The following is a 17,993-nucleotide window of genomic DNA, read 5'->3' as shown; positions in this document are numbered from 1 at the left end:
AATGAGCAAGAACACAAATGGAAAGAAGAGCAAAAAAGCAATAAAAGGATGCTTTCACATTCAGCCTCCACTAGTCGGATGGAAGTAAGTGGGTGTTAACTCTCACTTTCCTGCCCATTGGAAATGCTGCCTTGTTCTGAGTGAATATAGTGCTTTTTACACCAGGAAAAGCCTGTAGCCACATGATTTAGGATGACCCCTTTTCCTCCTGGCCTCAGACTAATTGACTTGAGAGTGAGTTACAGTCCCAAGAGAATAGCAGCCACACACTAGGTATATTTTTAATGTCAATTTCTGCAGGAGCTTTTACACAAGGAAATTGTTGTAAAAATTATTCTATCTATCCTGGGCCCTAGGATAGATATTGATTTTTAGCGCATTAGATGGAGAAGGATAGATGGGTATATGTAAATGCAAAATGAGAGGACAGTTACCTGGGTCTTTATGTAAAGCAGTGATACCTGGATACTGGGGGAGCTGCCCTGTGGATTGAGAAAGCTGAGAAACAAGAAGGCTAAATGCTTACTATGGCTATAATCACAGGGCTGCGGGTGGAATTGAGAGTCACAAACTCAGAAGTAAGGGATATCAACAAGTGGTTTCAGAGATGTTTTCTTTTTTTTTTGTCATTGATGGTAGGTTTTTGCATTTATCACTTAAATGTAAATTTAAGGTAATTCAGAATGTCTGGGATACAGACTTGCCATAGTGTACATCTCAAGGAGCACCATGCACCAGGAGGATCTGCAAGAGTGACCACAGATGCTCAACTGAGAACCATATCCTTCATTACAGTAGAAAAGAGCATAATATGAGTAGGCATAGGTAATGTGTTAAAATAAGAATTAAATTTCTAAAGTTTGAAAATAATTTACATACAACAACTACAACAACTAAAGTTTTAAGATTATTTCTATAGTGACATAATTATATTTGGGTTTGTTTTCTTAGGTGGCAATAAAAAGGTAGCGTATGTATGAAGAGAGGCATCTGATGTAAGTTTTGGTCAAAGAAAACAAGCAAAAAAGCCCTGAGTTGCTAAAAGAGGCAACTTAAACAACATAGGCTAGAGAATTCTGGACCCCAATTAGTAGGTAATAGGGATGGACATGGTGGTAGAGAGGACAAGTCAGAACATGCTTCACATTTTAACCAAGGTCTCTGTCCTAAAGTGGATAAAGGGCCAGGTCTTAGAGTTCAATGGAAAAAACTTAATTTTACCAGTAATAAAAAAGTATAAAGTAAAATATAAGTGAAATGCCATCCTGTTTATTATATTATAAAGTCATGACAATCTAATACCCACTGTTCATTCATTCACCTCACCTGGGGAGAGAGCACTGGATAACTCACTTTCAGAAGTGAGGAAATAAAGTTTTTTATCTAACTGGAATCACCAAGTTAGTAATTATCAGAACCAAGCCAAGAATTAAGACATTCCAATTCAACATTCATTTATGATAAAAACTCTCAACAAAGTAGGTAGAGAAGGAATGTGCGTCAACATATTAAAGGCCATATATGACAATCCCACAGCTAACCTCATACCCAATAGTGAAAAGCTGAACTTTTTGCCTCTAAGATCAAGAAAAAGACAAGAATGACCACTTTTGCCACTTTTATTCAACATAGTATTGGAAATGCTAGCCAAAGCAATTAGGAAAGAAATAGATTGGAAAGTAAGAAGTAAAGTTATCCCTTTTTCCAGATGATATATTATAAAAACCCTAAAGATTTTATACACACATATACACATTAAAAAAACTTATTAAAACTAATAAACAAATTCAGTAATGTCTCGGGATACAAAATCATTATTTAAAAATCTATGGTGTTGCTATACACTAATAACAAATTATCAGAAAGAGAAATTAAGAAAACAATGCCACTTACAGTCACTTCTAAAAGACTAAAATACCTAGGAATAAAATCAACCAGGGAAGTAAAAGACTTGTACACTGAAAACTATATTACATTGATTAAAGAAACTGAAGATATAAATAAGTGGAAAGATATTCCATGATCAAGGAAGAATCAATATGGTTAAGATACTTATACTAGCCAAAGCAATCTACAGATTCAATGTAATATCTGTCAAAATTTCAATGGCATTTTCCACAGAAATACAACAAACAATCCTAAAATTTGTATGAAAGCACAAAGGACCTCAAATAACCAAAGCCATCTTGAAAAAGAAGAACAAAGCTGGAGGCATAATGCTCCTTCATTTTAAACTATATTATAAAAACTATAGTAATCAAAAAAGTATGATATTGATATAAAAACAGACATATAACTTAGTGGAACAGAATAAAGAGCCTAGATATAAACCAACACATATATGATCAATTAATGTATGACAAAGAAGCCAAAAATATACAGTGAAGAAAGGACAATTTCTGTAATAAATGCTGCTGGGAAAACTGGACAGCCATATACAAAAGAAGGAGAAACTAAACTACTATTTTACACCATATATATATCTATACAAAAATTAACTCAAAATGGATTAAAAACTTGAACATAAGATCAGAAATCATAAAACATCAGAAATCATAAAACCCCTAGAAAAAATATAGACAGTAAGCTCCTTGGCATTCGTTTTGTGTTGTTTGTTTTTAAATATGACTCCTACAGCAAAGGTAACACAAGCAAAAATGAGCAAGTGGGACTACTTCACACTTAAATGCTTCTGCTTCTGCACAGGAAAGGAAACCATTATCAAAATGAAAAGACAACCTACTGAGTGGGAAAAGTATTTGTAAATCACATATCTCATAAGGGGTTAATATCCAAAATATACAAATAACTCATACAACTCAGTAGCAAAAAGATCCAATTTTAAAAATAGGCGAAGGATATGAACAGACATTTCTCCAAAGAGGACATAGAGGTGGTCAACAGGTACATGAAAAGATGCTCAACATCACTAATCATCAGGGAAATGCAAATCAAAACAAGATAGCACTTCACACCTGCTAGAATGGCTATTATAAAAAGACAAGAAATAACATTTTGGGAAGATGTTGAGCAAAGCGAATTCTTGTGCACTGTTGGTGGAAATGTAAGTTGATGCAGCAAGTATGGAAAATAGTATGGAAGTTCCTCAAAATGTTAAAAACAGAACTACTATATGATCCAGCAATTCCACTTTTGGGCATTTATCAAAAAAAACACTATGAATTGGGAAAATATATATGCTTCTCCATGGTTATTACAGTGTTATTTACAATAGCCAAGATATAGAAACAGCTTAAGTATCCATTGATGGATGCATGGATAAAGAAGTTATTTTACACACACACACACACACACACACACACACACACACACACACAATGGAATACTATTTAGCCATTAAAAATAACGAAATCTTGCCATTTACAACAGCATGTACGGCCCTAGAGCACATTATGCTAAGTGAAATCAGTTAGACTGAGAAAGGCAAATGCTGTACAATCTTACTTATAGTAGGAATTTTAAAAACAACCAACCAACCAACCAACCAAGTTCAGAGATACAACAGATAAGTGGTTGCCAGGTGCAAGGTATGGACAGAATAAGTTAAGGGGGTCAACTGGTACAAACTTCCAATTAGAAAATGAAAAAGTCATGGGGATATAACATACAGCATGGTGATTATAGTTAATAATACTGTATCACATATTTGAACATTGTTAAAAATAGAACTTAAAATCCTTCATCATAAGAAAAATTCATAGCCTGGCCGGGCGTGGCTCAGCGGTTGAGCGTCGACCTGGGATCCAGGCGATCAGGGTTCGATTCCCGGTCAGGGCACATGCCCGGGTTGTGCGCTCAATCAATGACTCTCTCATCATTGATGTTTCTCTCTCTCTCTCTCTCCCTTTCCTTTCCTCTCTCTGAGATCAATAAAGATATATTTAAAAAATAAAAATTAAAAAATTCATAGTTATGCGTAGAGACGAATGTTAATTAGACTTATTGTGATGATTTTATATATATGTGTGTGTGTGTGTGTGTGTGTAAACTTATAATGTTGTACTCCTGAAACTAATATAATGTTATATGTAAATTGCACCTCAATTAAAACTAAAGAATAAAGACCTAATTTCTTCTTGTCTAATACAGCCCTCTTCCCACTCCAGACAGGGCAAATCCTTTGCACGTCGCAACCTCACCCTCCTCCTAGTTCCATGGAAAATATTTCTCAATCATGATCCTCTGCAGTGCAGAGCTCATACCTGCCTGAAGCTTCTTTTCAGAATAGCCCTGAAGTAGCTGCCGCCATCTGGCTGGAACTGGCATCGGCAATGAAAATTAGGCAATGAAAATGGCCATCATTTTTACCTTAGACTAGGATGCCTGCAAAGTCTAAGCCATGTTAACTTTTTCGCCCTTTTCACTTTGTTTGCATGATAGAACTAGATTGGTCAGCATCATTTGCGCTGATTTTGCTTTGCACCACTGTTACCAGCCTGGAGCTCTGCTGGCGTCTATGATGCAATGGGGAAACGTTTAGCTCTTAAACAGTATTTCACATATCCTGGAGGGAAACTCGGAGCAGGGCAGGGAAGAGGAGAGGCAGCACCTTCTAAAATTATTTCCCTTTATGGAAAACAAAATTTCCTTTTAAAGAATCAAATTATAAATGTGAGATTTTATTTTGCATCTCCTTTTAATACAGTGTGAAATAATTGTCCACGTCTTGCATTTCCCTGCCTGAGCAGTACCTCAACTAGTATCTTCATTGACAAATGAGTACTTCGGAAGAATGAGCTTTACTTAAAAATAAGCTAAATCGCTGATAAAGTCTTATGAAGAGAAGTGATAAAATATGGTAGAAAGGGAATAGGCAATGGAGAGAGAAGAAACGGTTTACATTGGGAACTGAGTCAGCTTTGTTCTTCTAAATAATGGGAAAGGCAGTGAGGATCAAAGTGAAAGCACACATACTGTATATAAACTCTTAGCATAGTTATCAAACTATTATCTGCTAAACTCTTTTTAAATTAAAATTAAGAGACAACAGGGGGTACAATGGTTCTCCTACAAATACAGAAGATAGGCAAGGCTGTCATTATCCTTAATATTGAGATGAAGAAGCATAGGCTTAGAGATGTTGTCACATTCTTAGAGGTTGAGGGAGTTCTCTGAGTGCAAGACCGTGGCTGTCCCCATCGTGTTTGGTATTTTAACATACCTGATCAGAGGAAACACCTGAAGCTCTTTTCAAATGATAGAGTTCTGGATTCCATGCCAAAGCTTTGGACCAGCATCTCCCTAAGCGGGGATTTGTGTATCTGATTATTTATCTAGTTCTCCAAATTACGATTCGCCAAGTTTAGAAACCAGAGCTTAAAAATGTCTGCTGGAGACCTAGTTACTACTTCAAGAGGTTCTCCTTTATTCTGCTCCTTCCAGGCTAAATCACTATACACAATTCTTTACCCCTTCCTGGGTCTCTGTATCTCCTTCTATAAATTGGGTAAGTTAAAGATATTTTTGAGAACACTTCCCAGGCTTGGACCCAAAATTTTCTGAAACCAAATCAAGGGCCAATTGCTGATTTTATTGAGCATGCTGTCAAAAAACAAGATGTACATTAGGTTGGGGTCTTTGAAGATTGTCCAAAATGACATCCTGTTTCTAACCAGTGCTGCTTTATTATGCTCCAACCAAAGCAGTCTTTCTCTGCTTCTTCAACATACCAAGCTCTTCCTTGCTCCGTGAACTTTGCACTGTTTGACCTCTCTCCCAAAATAGTGTCCCAAGATCTTATTATGACGGGCTCCTACTCAGCATTAACTTTCATCTTAATCGCCTAATTGGTAACACTTTCCCTGATCACAGGTGGACTTCGGTGGATTTCTGTATCATTACTCTGGTTTGTCTTCCGAGAATTTACCTCTATAGGACATACCTATTTATTGACTTTTTACGTGTTTTTTGTTTTTTGTTTTTTACCTGACCTATTGAAAATTAGGCCCCATAAGGATAGGCACCTTGTCCGTGTTTTCTGTGTTTTTCACCAATGGTTCCTCACCATCTAGAAGAGCCTGGCACATAGTAGGTATTCATTAAACATTTGTTAAATCAATGGTAAGTATAATCTTCAAATTTACCTTAATAGTTAGCATCTTACTCATTCTGACTGGCCTTTTTTATGTCACCAGTTCTTCTTTTGATCCTTGATTGCCCAGTGATATTTAAACTGGGAGATCTGGGTAACACATATGGGTTTCCTTTGTATTGCAGAACTAGGTCTGGAATCCCATGGAGAATGTTCTGTACTCAGACAGTGGGCAAGCAAAAATGCCTGTGGAGGACTGCTCAGGGCACTTCAGGGCCAGGCTGGAAATGCAAATGTCACTTCTGCCCACATTCTCTAGGTCAGAACCCAGTCAGTGACCCAAATTTAACCACAACAGAGAGAGAAACAAAATCTTCCAATACACCAGAAAGTAGAAATATGATTGGTGATCACCTGGTCAGTCTAGCTACAGGCTTCATCAATAGTTCCGAGTACTAAATTCTAAGCAGCAGCATCTCCACTAGCTATATTCACCAAACTTTTCCTAAATTTTCTCCTTTCAAAAAATTGTTGAAATCGCTTGTTCCATTTTGCTTTGCTGTAACAGGTTTGTTCCTTTTGGGACTTTTTAATTTTAATCTCAGTGGAATAAGTTTCAAGACAGATAGAAGCAAATGTTTTGCCTACTCCATCATCTTGAATTGGAAGAAGAAACATCTATATTTAAAGTTTTTCAGCCCTACCCAACATTGAGAATTTCTCAGTGGCTATATGTGACCCATAGGCTCTGCCTCTAAAACTTTGGTTTTCTCCATAGCTTTAGCATTTTTTCTCACATGCATGTTTTAACTTCTGCATCTTTTTCCCTTTCTGTTCTCCTTTTTCATCTGGACTATCCCCAAAGTCTTCTTAGTTTATTGATGAGAGCAATTGTTTTCCCTACCTTCATAATTCTACTTTCCAGAACATTGTTCTGGGGCTTGTTTTCTCACCATCAAAATGACCCACTGAATTTATTCCTTAGAGAAATTCTACTACTCCATATACAGATAAAGACAAAGGATATGTGAAAGCCCTAGAATCTGTGTGTGTGTTGAAGGCCCTAGAATCTGTGTGTGTGTGTGCCAAAGAGGAAGCAAGAACTTGACAGAAGGGACTATAAGCAGAGTAATCATAGTTCCTGAACACCTTTTGCTCTGTAGTTCTAGGTAAAATGGGACCAAAAGAAATATGCCAAAATTCAATACAGGGCTGGGCAAAAGTAGGTTCACAGTTGTTTACATGGAAAACAATACAATAATTCATAAATAATAATACAAGAATAAACTTTTTCAAGTACTCACAACTGTCAACCTACTTTTGCCCCACCCTGTATTTGGAATTTAGATTATAAAAGGAAATATGTCATGAAAAATTATTTGCCAGACATTCACTCTTCTCAGTTATTCCTTCAGACTGGTGAGATATACATCATTAAACTTTCTATACATAAGAAAGTTAAAACTCAAATAATTGATCTAACTTTCTAAGTCAAACTGATCATTAATTTCAGGTTTCCCATTTCAATGCCTGTGAATACCCTCTTCAATACACTTCAACATGTTGTTTAGAGTCTGACATCTGACTTTCCAGACCAGTATTGGAAGGAAGGAAGAAACTGGAGATCTGCCATCAAAGAGGCCTGGGGACAAAGCCCAGCCTTGTAACTTATTCTATGACTTTGGGTAACTGGCTTAAGCTGTTTACACTTCAGTTTCTTCACCTATAAAATGGTGAGAATAGTAATCACTCCATAGACTTGAGATGGGGGTTAAATAAAATGTAGAATGGCTACCATAATGCCAAAATCAAATAGGTACTTGATAAACGTTAGCTATTATTCTTATCATTTTCATCCAAGTATGAATTTTTTGGATCAAAGAATAGAACCATCTTGGTCAAAGTCATAATATAGCTGACTAAAGGACTAACTTGGTATGTGTAGCAGTATCTCCAAATGATAGACACATTTTGGTTTACCTTCCATGCCACTTTTTGCTGTACAGGGCCTTTAGCCTCCTGACCTGGTTATAAATACTGAGCTGCAAGAATGTTTGGGAAACCATGAACTCACCCTTGGAAGCACTATAACATAACAGTTCTCCTCTTTCCAGAAGAATTTAAATGTCAACCTCGTTAGAAACAAAGACATGGTGAATGAATTCTCAAGTTCATCTGTAGATCTAGGAACATGAGCCTAGATTCACAATAGACATGAAGTCATTAAAATTGGAATGGATAGGCCTGTTTGTTGAGCACCAAGACCTATAACTAGAACATTTTATCTTGATCAAAATATTTTTTCACCGGGTTAGAAGAATGGACACATCAAGCACCACACCCCGTACTTTCTTTTCCTAATAACTCAAGGCATTCACACACATACACACACGTGTTTGTGCACAAGCCCTGCCTACCCCTCCCCACCTCCACTTATCCACAAACAACTCATACATGCTTTTGGCAGAAGGATGAAAACCCTTTTGAAATATTTTTATCCCTTTTCACTGAGTAGCTCTCTCCATCTGGTTTCCAGAATTTTTTGCCTGAAAATTCTGGGGTTCAGCCTAAACATTAAAAAAATAATCCTGTCATAATAGCCGTTCTGACAGGAATGACGTGATATCTCATTGTGGTTTTGATTTGCATTTCCCTGATGATTAGTGATGTTGAGCATCTTTTCATTTGTCTTCTGGTCATCTGTATGTCTTTGAAGAAATGTCTACTTAGGTCCTCTGCCCATTTTTAAATTAGATGGTTTGTTTATTTGTTTTTTTTGATGTTGGGTTATATGAGTTCTTATGTAGCATATAATACAATGGAATATTACTCAACAATAAAATCTTGCCATTTGCAACAACATAAGTGGACCTAGAGGTATTGTACTAAATGAAATAAGTCAGAGAAAGACAAATACTGTTTGATTTTACTTATATGTGGAATCTTAAAAGCAAAACAAATGAAGACCAAAACAAAACAGAAATAGATGCAGATACAGAAAACAAACTGGTGCTTACCTGAGGGGACAGGAGTAAATAGATAAATGAAAAAGGTAAAAGGAAATAAGAAGTACAAATTTCCAGTTATAAAATAGGTAAGTCACAAGGATATATAATACAGCACAGGGAATATAGTCAATAGTATTGTAATAACTTTGTACAGTGACAGATGGTTACTAGACTTATTTTGGCGATCACATCATAAGGTAGATAGATGTTGAATCACTGTACTGTTAACCTGAAGTTAATATAATATTGTATGTCAACTATATTTTAATAAAAAATAATAATCCTGTCATACTTCAGTGTTGAGAAACTTGTGAAGTAAAAATAAGAGTATTAATTAGAGCAATTTAACCAATCTCAACAAGTTAACAGAATGTAGAAACATGAATACTGGAATGAGAATTTTGGACATTTTTTAAACTTTAGCCACTCTTTAACAATTCACATCTTCTCTAGGCTCAACTTCTTCATTTGTTAAGTGTGTATTATTAATAATTCCTACCCCATAAAGTTCATTTATTCTACAAATTTTTTTTTTTTTTTTTTTTTAGCATCTTCTACATTCCAGTGACTATGCTGAGTCCTACAGGTACAATATGCAATAAGACACAGACACTTCTCTGAGGTAGTCCACAGTCTATTGGGAAACAAAGCACATATAGTAGGAAGTGCTATGATAGAAGTATGTCCAAGGTACTCATGGGATCAAAGACATTGGAAAGGGTACATATGGTATCAGTGAATGGAGTGCTAAAAAAAAAAGGTGGAGGTGGGGCTAGGCTGGAGGTGTGGACTATAAGTTCCACCAACATCTAAGCTCCTAACAGAGCTCAAGTTGTCCCTGTCTAGTCCTACTTGCCCCTAAAAAGTAGGGTCCTGCTATGTTCAGGTCACCACACAAGATTCCAGAGACTTAGCAGTGCTGTAGACCATTAAAAATAGGTGGAGAATATTACACCCATTGGATAAACAGACTGGGAGTTTGACATGCTGCTAAACAATAAGCTATGATCTAGACATTGTAAGTAGGCTATCTGTATCAAAACGCAATGAGAAGGAAAATCAATTATCCTCTAACCAATGCACAATACTTTCTCAAACAAAAGGGCTATTCCAGAAAGCCCTTTCAGGGCTTTGTGCTTCTCCCCAACACTGGTGGCCATAGGATATTTGCTCCCAAAGACTCAGCATTCTCCCTTGCCATCCCCACTTTTGCCCATGTGTTTCCCTGACTGTGGAACCTTCAAATAGTCAAGGGAAATGGACCAAATTTCTTGATCTTACACCTTGGTCATAGGTCTTTAAAATGAACAACAAAGAATTTAGCCTCTTTGTACTTCTGTTCTAATGTGAGATCTCGCCCCCAGGATGAAGAATTCAGGGACAAAGGATGGGGGGTGGGAGGTGGGGTGAGTAAGGATTGGACACAGTGGTTGATTCAAAATGCGTTACTCCTGGAAGACAGAATTTGGCAAAGCCAGGCTGCACCATCTTTAGCAACCCATTCTGCCTCTAATGTCCCAGATTTAAAATGGAATGTTATGTAGAAAATTTACAGAATTGGAGTTCTTTGCTAAGATTCACACAGCATAGGCAAGGCTAGAGTTCACTTTCAAGTTCAGGCTTTCTCCAGACCAATTTGTGTGTTTTTTAGCTAACATTTTGTTACTGCCATTGCACAATCCTTGAAGAGTTTTCTAATTCCAGCCCTACCATTGACCAGGTGGGTAAACCTGAGCAAGTCACTTTACATCTCCACCTCAGATTCTTATCTGTTAGAGATTCTCATCTTGGGGAAATAATAACACACACCCTTTATAATTATCTGAGGATTATATGATTTAAACCATATAAAGCTTTTAGCACAGTGGCTTACATATAATAATTGCTCAATATTTCTAAAAAAACATTTAGATCTAGTATTTTTCAAAATGCTTCTCTGACTCATTTCCCCCTCCCCTATATAATTTTGATGATTATATATTAAGTGCTACTATGCATTAAATACTATGAAAGGTAGACTCATTTTTGAAAACAAGATTATAGAAAACAAGATTACTTTATTCCCTGCATTGTGTGAAGAAAAAGATGAACACTTAAAATTTATCACTTCTTAATTATTTTAATATATTTTATTATTATCTGTGCCCTCAAGGTTATATGTGTCTATTACAACTGTCTGGTAGACAAACTATATGATGGTGTACTAGTGTGCATCTATTCCCAATTCTGTGCTTAGTGGCATTATTTGATAGCTTGAAATAATCCCTGGTGGGAGTATTTACACAATGGAAATTGGCAAATGCCACAAATCAAGGCTTGATTTATTATTTTTAAAATTTTTCTAGACTTGAATTAATAGATTAATAAGACAGATTAAACTCAAAGTGTGCTGTGTCTATTACATTATAAACAACACTAGTAATTGAGGAAATATTTTTCAGTATTCAAACACTATCAGGATTTTAGCAAAGATTTAGCTCATGCCATTAACACACAAATGAAGTTTATGTCTTTGTTTCATTTTGTTCTCTTAACATAAATGAAAATGTCAACCAGCATGTATGTTACCACCACACTCATTCATCAGGAAAGTGACTGACTGACTTCTTTGCTGAACCAGATAGTAATCAAGCATTTATCTGCGGTCTCATTTTGTAAAAATTGTGATTGAATTGCAAAAATAGGTTGGCTGTGGATAAAAACGTAACATATATATATATAAATCAACTAAAACATTCTGTGAGAATCAATGGGATATATAAAATTTATAAGATAATTATTATATATTTTATTATATGTAAAGTATGTGCTACACATCCTGTATATCAGTAAAATGTATAAAATACTTATCTATATATACTCACACGCACACATTTTCCCCAGAGAGCTGGTTGTTAAACACTTATCAGCACACCCACTGCCCAAAGACAGTTGTTACCTCCTTCTAGTCATCGCCTCTCTGAGCAGATCATAAATAGCCTCTAGGGTCCAGACACCGGCCAATACCCATCCCAAGCCGCATAGTGCTTCTTAGGCCCTGTCTCCCCGGGTGCCCCGTGTGAGCTGCTAGTCACTAAGACCTGGCCTTTCTGACCGACGCGGCAGAAGGGATTATGCCCTATCCGCATGAACAAAACTCTTTCTCAGGGCCTCAGCTTATACATAAAGGACTCAGAGAAGCTGAAGTTCACCGCCATTCCCATATACAGAGCTCAAGGAGAGGGTGGGAGTCGTTCCTTTCAGAATCTGTGTCTTTGGGGGCTGGCATCCCCGCAGGCCAGCCTCAGGCTTGCGGCTCTGCCCGGTCCTTTTCGCGCGTCCCCTCCGCAGCGAGCGGCCCTGGGTCTCCCGTGTCTGGGCCGTGGGCGGCCCCTGCTGGCGAGCGGAGCTCACTGCAGCGGAGGCGACGGGCACCCTGGCTGTGGCTACGGCAGATGTGCGTGGACTTGTGCAGACTCGTTTCCTGGTCTCATCTCCACATTAATGATGATCACTAAGTATCAAGGGTTTAGCATAATGTCCATCACATGACAAACACTCGATAAAAATTTATTGAAAAAAAAGTGAGCATATGCCTAACTTTGTCAGATACGTTACACATTATCTCATTTAATCCTCAAAACAACCAAACAAGTTAGGACAGTTAGGATCTGTGATCACCTTTTTTTTTTTTTTTTTCTTTTCAGATGAGGGCGGTTGGGCCTAGTGGTTAGATAACTCAGTTAAGGTGCCATCGCTCAAATGGGCAGCGTCAGCATTACCGCAGGAAGTGGATCTCCCCGTCTGCTGGGCTCGCTCCTCTGTACGCCCTGCCACCCATCTCCAAATGTTCTCTCCAGCCTCCCATTTACAAGCAAACCTCATGCTCTCATTTGCTTTCCTAATTCCCCACCCCAGGAATCAATCTCTTCCTTCGTCCTGCTTGTTATGTACCTCGGCCAAACCTTTTCTGCTTTCAGAGTCCGAATTTCTCCATCAGATAAATTAAGGGGATGGATTAGCTGACTCTTAATTTTCCTTCCAATTCTAAAAGTGCTGATGCTTTCGGAATTTAATTTCAGAATAGACATGCTGAAGTCCAAATTGCTGGGGATTTCCTCTCTGGCCAAGGAAACAAAATTCAATCATGTATTACAAGTTTGTATCAAGAGGAAGAAATTCAACCCCAAGTCTGGGCTGCCCTATGGGAATATATTTTTCAAATCAGAAGCCATTGATCACTTACATGAGAGGTTATCAGCAGGTGAACAAAAAGTGCTATTTCTTCTTTCTCTCCAGTGAGCCAAAGCATGGTTGGCAATTCAAAAAGCCAGTTGGGAGTTTTCACCATGTGACAAGCCCAAAGGCATTTTCTGAAGCTGCCAGCACAGAGGCCTGTCGAATCTGCTAAGGAACCAGATGCAGCAGATAAAATATCGTCCACAGCTTAGCATCTGGGGCCTGTGCTTGCCAGCTGATAGAAGGGGCTGGGTGGCACAGTGCTGGAGGTGGGGACGGTGGAGGCATCGCAGCAGAAAAAAAAAAATCACACACTTCCTCATTAAAGTAGAAAAACAGCAATTCTAGAGAGCATTTCACATTTCTGGAAGGACTACATTAAATGAAAATGCATTATATTTATGTTATTATTATATGAAAGATCATATTATATTGTGACGTTGAACACTATTCTTTTACTGATAATAAAATAGTTGTTACTGTTTTGCAATTGGAATGCAATTATCTCATTGTAATGGACTCAGTACAATTATGTACATTCGTCAACGCAATCTTTACTTTTATTTTCATATGTCTTGGATATTCTCATTCTTCCCCCAATAGAAAATACAAGTTTAATGCATTATTTTTCACTGTCAGGTAATAAATGACTATGTGTGTTAAACCATGTGTCCTGATTTTGTTTTTCAGAAATATGTTTCCCATTTAGATTCTTCAAATGGTATCATTCAATTCCATTTCTTTCCTTTCAATACATCATGTATTTATCTGATAGGTGCAATGACTACAAAGATGACGGGACAGAGTGTTTGTCTTCACGGAGCTTACAGCTGAGAGCATGGAAGAAGATACTGCTCTTGGGGTGAGTGTGGGCTGTGGGCGTGGGGGGTGCAGGAGAGCCGCAGCCGAATTAAGGACGCCTTTCTCTGTGTCACGGTGTCTGCGGCTAGCGCTCATACTTTCTAATATGAAAGATACGTGTGCATGTATTTTTCCTTCTTTGTCTTGGTTTCCTTAAAAAAGAATATATACCAAAAGGGAGTTTATTAAGTATTCAGCAGTTTTCTTCAAAATAACTTTGTGTTGTATTTTTGTTTTAACATATTTTATGCGTATATCAAAATGACAAAAATGCTCTAAGAAAGTTGTTCATAGCTTCATGTCATTTTCAAATCAATGTTTAATTTCTCCATGCCACTTCCTATTACTCATTTTTTGTACTTTAACAGTATCATAGAAATAATAAAGTATTCTATTTTTTTCCATTAATCTAATAACAGTCCTTCCTCTGCAGTCTTTTGTCATCTCTTTCTTTGTTCTTCTCTTTCCCCAGTTTGTACCAACACCCCCAACCACAGGAAACTGAATACCATCTAGCTAAAGAAAAGAGTCCTAAGCAAGCAATAATTTTTATCTTTTTTTTTCTCCTAGAGTAAAAGCCATACCACATGCTCTTTCCTTCATATTGTATTTCTCACTTAATGAAAGCTTTATCAACCACGCCACTATAGATGAACATTGTTTTCATTCAGTGTGTTTCGCACTACCATCCTGAGAAAAAGACCATTCAACACATATATCCTCATAAACTTTTATTCTGTGGAATGGATTTTCAGGAGTAGGATTACTGGGACAATGAGTGTGTGTATATTTTATTACAAAAGCTATTGTTAAATTGCATTTCAAATTCCTGTCAGTAAATATATCAGAGTGATTTTTCTCATGCATCTTCACCACTAGTTACTATAACTCTTTTTAAATTTTGCCAATTTAATGGGTGAAAAGCACTATCCCATTATTCATTTAACTTACCCTTTTCTATCTACTACTGAAGTTAATTTTCCACAGAATTTTTTGGCCTTTCAGATTTATTGTTCTGTGGATTGTTGTTCAAGTATTGTCATGTAAACAAAAACAGTTCTCTAAGTTCATTGTATCCCTCTCACCCAATTTTTGTTAGAATAAATTGCTAGGTACCAGGACGTACCAGGACAGTCATGAAAAAAATTATAGGAGGGTCAGAGTAGCCCTCAATACCACAGACCCAGCAATGCTTGAGCTAGAAGGGAACATTGCAATTATGTAACATTCACTCACTGAACCAATACATCAGAAAATATGCACTGATTTATGTGGTTGCCACTGTCCTAGGCACAAGAGGCTCAAAATAAAAAATATCAGGGACTAAAGGTATGTTCACAAGTCCAGTGTGCCTTTCAATACCATAGACAACTATCCTTAAGTTATAAAAATCAGAGTCACATATAAAAGCAATATGTGATTTGGCTAAAAGTAGAAAGCTACTGAGTTGCCAAAGAAAGACTGCACTTATCAATCTGATTAGATTTAGGATCATGTTTTTTATGGTTAGGAATCCTTTCTGGAGGATCTCCTCTAGCATATGTTTAACTGTTTTCTTGTTTCTTCTCTACTCAATCATAAGCAGTTTGAAAACATTCCTTTAATCTCTATATACATATGGCATAGCTCAGTACCTGGTATACCATAAGCACCCCCAAATTGTTGGTAATTAAATCAATGCAAATTACTTTTAGTCTTTTACAAGACTGTGATATTTGTCAAGAAAGTGATCTGGGAATCTGGAGAAATGTAATGGTGTACCACCAATGATTTAGATACAAGCTACCATTTATTAACATCAGCTGGAGGCCTGGCACTAAACCAGGGACTTGAATATACATGTTTTTCCTTGACCACTCATAATAAGTATGTAAAATAGACATTATTTGAGTTTTTGTACAAATGAAAAAATTGATACTCAGAGAGACCAACTAATATATCCTATTTCACACACCAAACCTTTACATTCAAAGTTTATGGCTCTTTCCATAACAATATTAAATTGTGGAAATACAAATATATTTTAAGAACTGTCTGGAATATTTCCTAGAATAATGATGATCAGGATTATGCCTAACTCTTTAGAGATTAGTCTTTTAAATTATGAAATCTAGGAACGTATTTGTGAAATATTTATCTTCCATGTTTAAATTGTTTTCTTTGTGTATTAGAATTCAAAGTAAAACATATTTCGCAGTGTCCTGGTGTATAATGCTTTCCTCTACTGAGCCCCAAGAAGCTCCAACCAGGTTGTAATTCAAACTTACACCAACTTTCCGCTTGTAGCCTCCCTCCCTCCCCATTTTGTCCTTTGGATAACCTCATAATGACTTTTACTGTATTTATGCAAGACCTTTCCAATTAGCCCCTTGGAACTTTCAAACAGAGAAGAAACAGAAAGGAATGAAAAGAGGAAAGAAGAAAAACGATGATCTGGGGTAGCATTTAACTAGCAGGAATTTTCACACCGTCAGGTCACAGCAGCACAGAAAGTCAGGAGAGTCCTAGGGTCCTCGTAACCCAGCCCGTAATATTTACAGACGTGTTTACTTTGGCATATGCAAGAGAACGCAGGTTTTATAGCCAGCCGATCTGGGGTCAAATCCTGACTTTGTTACTTTCAGCTTTACGAACCTTATTTAAGATGCTACTTTGCCTTATTTGTCCTAATTATAAAATGGGGATATCTATATCTAACTCACAGGGACCTTTAGAGGACCAAACGTGGCAATCGGCGCAGCACTTAGCAGGCCTGGCGCGGGGAGGCTCGTAAGTGTCAGCCCCTGGGTCATTGTGGTAATACCACGGGGCTTCGCTGGGGGGTTCTAAATGTACAGTTGTGTGGGTGTGCTTGGTATCATTGCACACGGATGATATTGTTCCTGTTCAGCTACTCTCAGGCAACAGCCTGCATCTTACTAGAGGTGTTAAAAAGTAAATTTAGCCACAACCCCTCTGATACGTTTTTCATTTTGTTTCTTAAAACAGTATTCTCATGGCAATACCTAGAAATTCTGGGGCAGCCTTTTCAACATAAATACATATCTATTTTCCAGTGGCATCTTCTCAATTCTTTTTTTTTTTTTTTCATTCATTCATTCAAATTTATTTTAGTAAGTTCATTGAATGATCTCAGTCTCTTTGCCTCAATTTCTCTAATATTTCTGAATGTTTTTCCTCTCTTTATACACTCTGGTCCAGGGAAAGTAGAGTGACATATGCATCTGTGATAGGTAAATTTGGGAAGCAAAGCTGGGCCTGCTCAGTGCAGGCCCTTCTTTTTTCCTCTTGGAACAGGTAACTCCTAGGAAATACACATTCTTTCCCACCCACACGCCACGTGTTTAGGAGGCCCACCCCATTTGCGGAGGCCTGTGGATATTTGACTGTGTCTGTATTCATATGAGTGAATCCATGAAATCTGGATCAGTATTAGGAGTTTACTGCCCCACATATAAACTACATTGTCTCACTTAGTCTTATCACAGTAAAGCTGGGGGCCAACATATTTTGTCCCCCACCTGCTGACTCTTTGAGCCACAAAGTACTGTTGAAGACTCCCCCAAAGACCCCTGAGTTTAGTCTGGGATCATGAAATCATTGATTCAGACTATGTCCATTTGTTTTCCTTATGGCCCTTTACTAAATAGTTCTTGTGTGCACCACATTCAAACATTGAAATTGTGCCAGCTAACATAATTTCATACTTTCTAACATGCTTATCAACTAGGTCTGTATAGCATCCCGAGATATTTGGCCTTGAGATGATAATTAAAAGATTTAAAAGATGAACCTGGGAAAAATGAAGACCTTTACTTGACCTTTATTTGGAACCAACCTTGCCTGCTTTTACA

Source organism: Miniopterus schreibersii, assembly GCF_964146895.1.
Source record: "Miniopterus schreibersii genome assembly, chromosome: 8".
Classification (NCBI taxonomy): domain Eukaryota; kingdom Metazoa; phylum Chordata; class Mammalia; order Chiroptera; family Miniopteridae; genus Miniopterus; species Miniopterus schreibersii.
Note: the sequence above shows the minus strand (reverse complement) of the source record.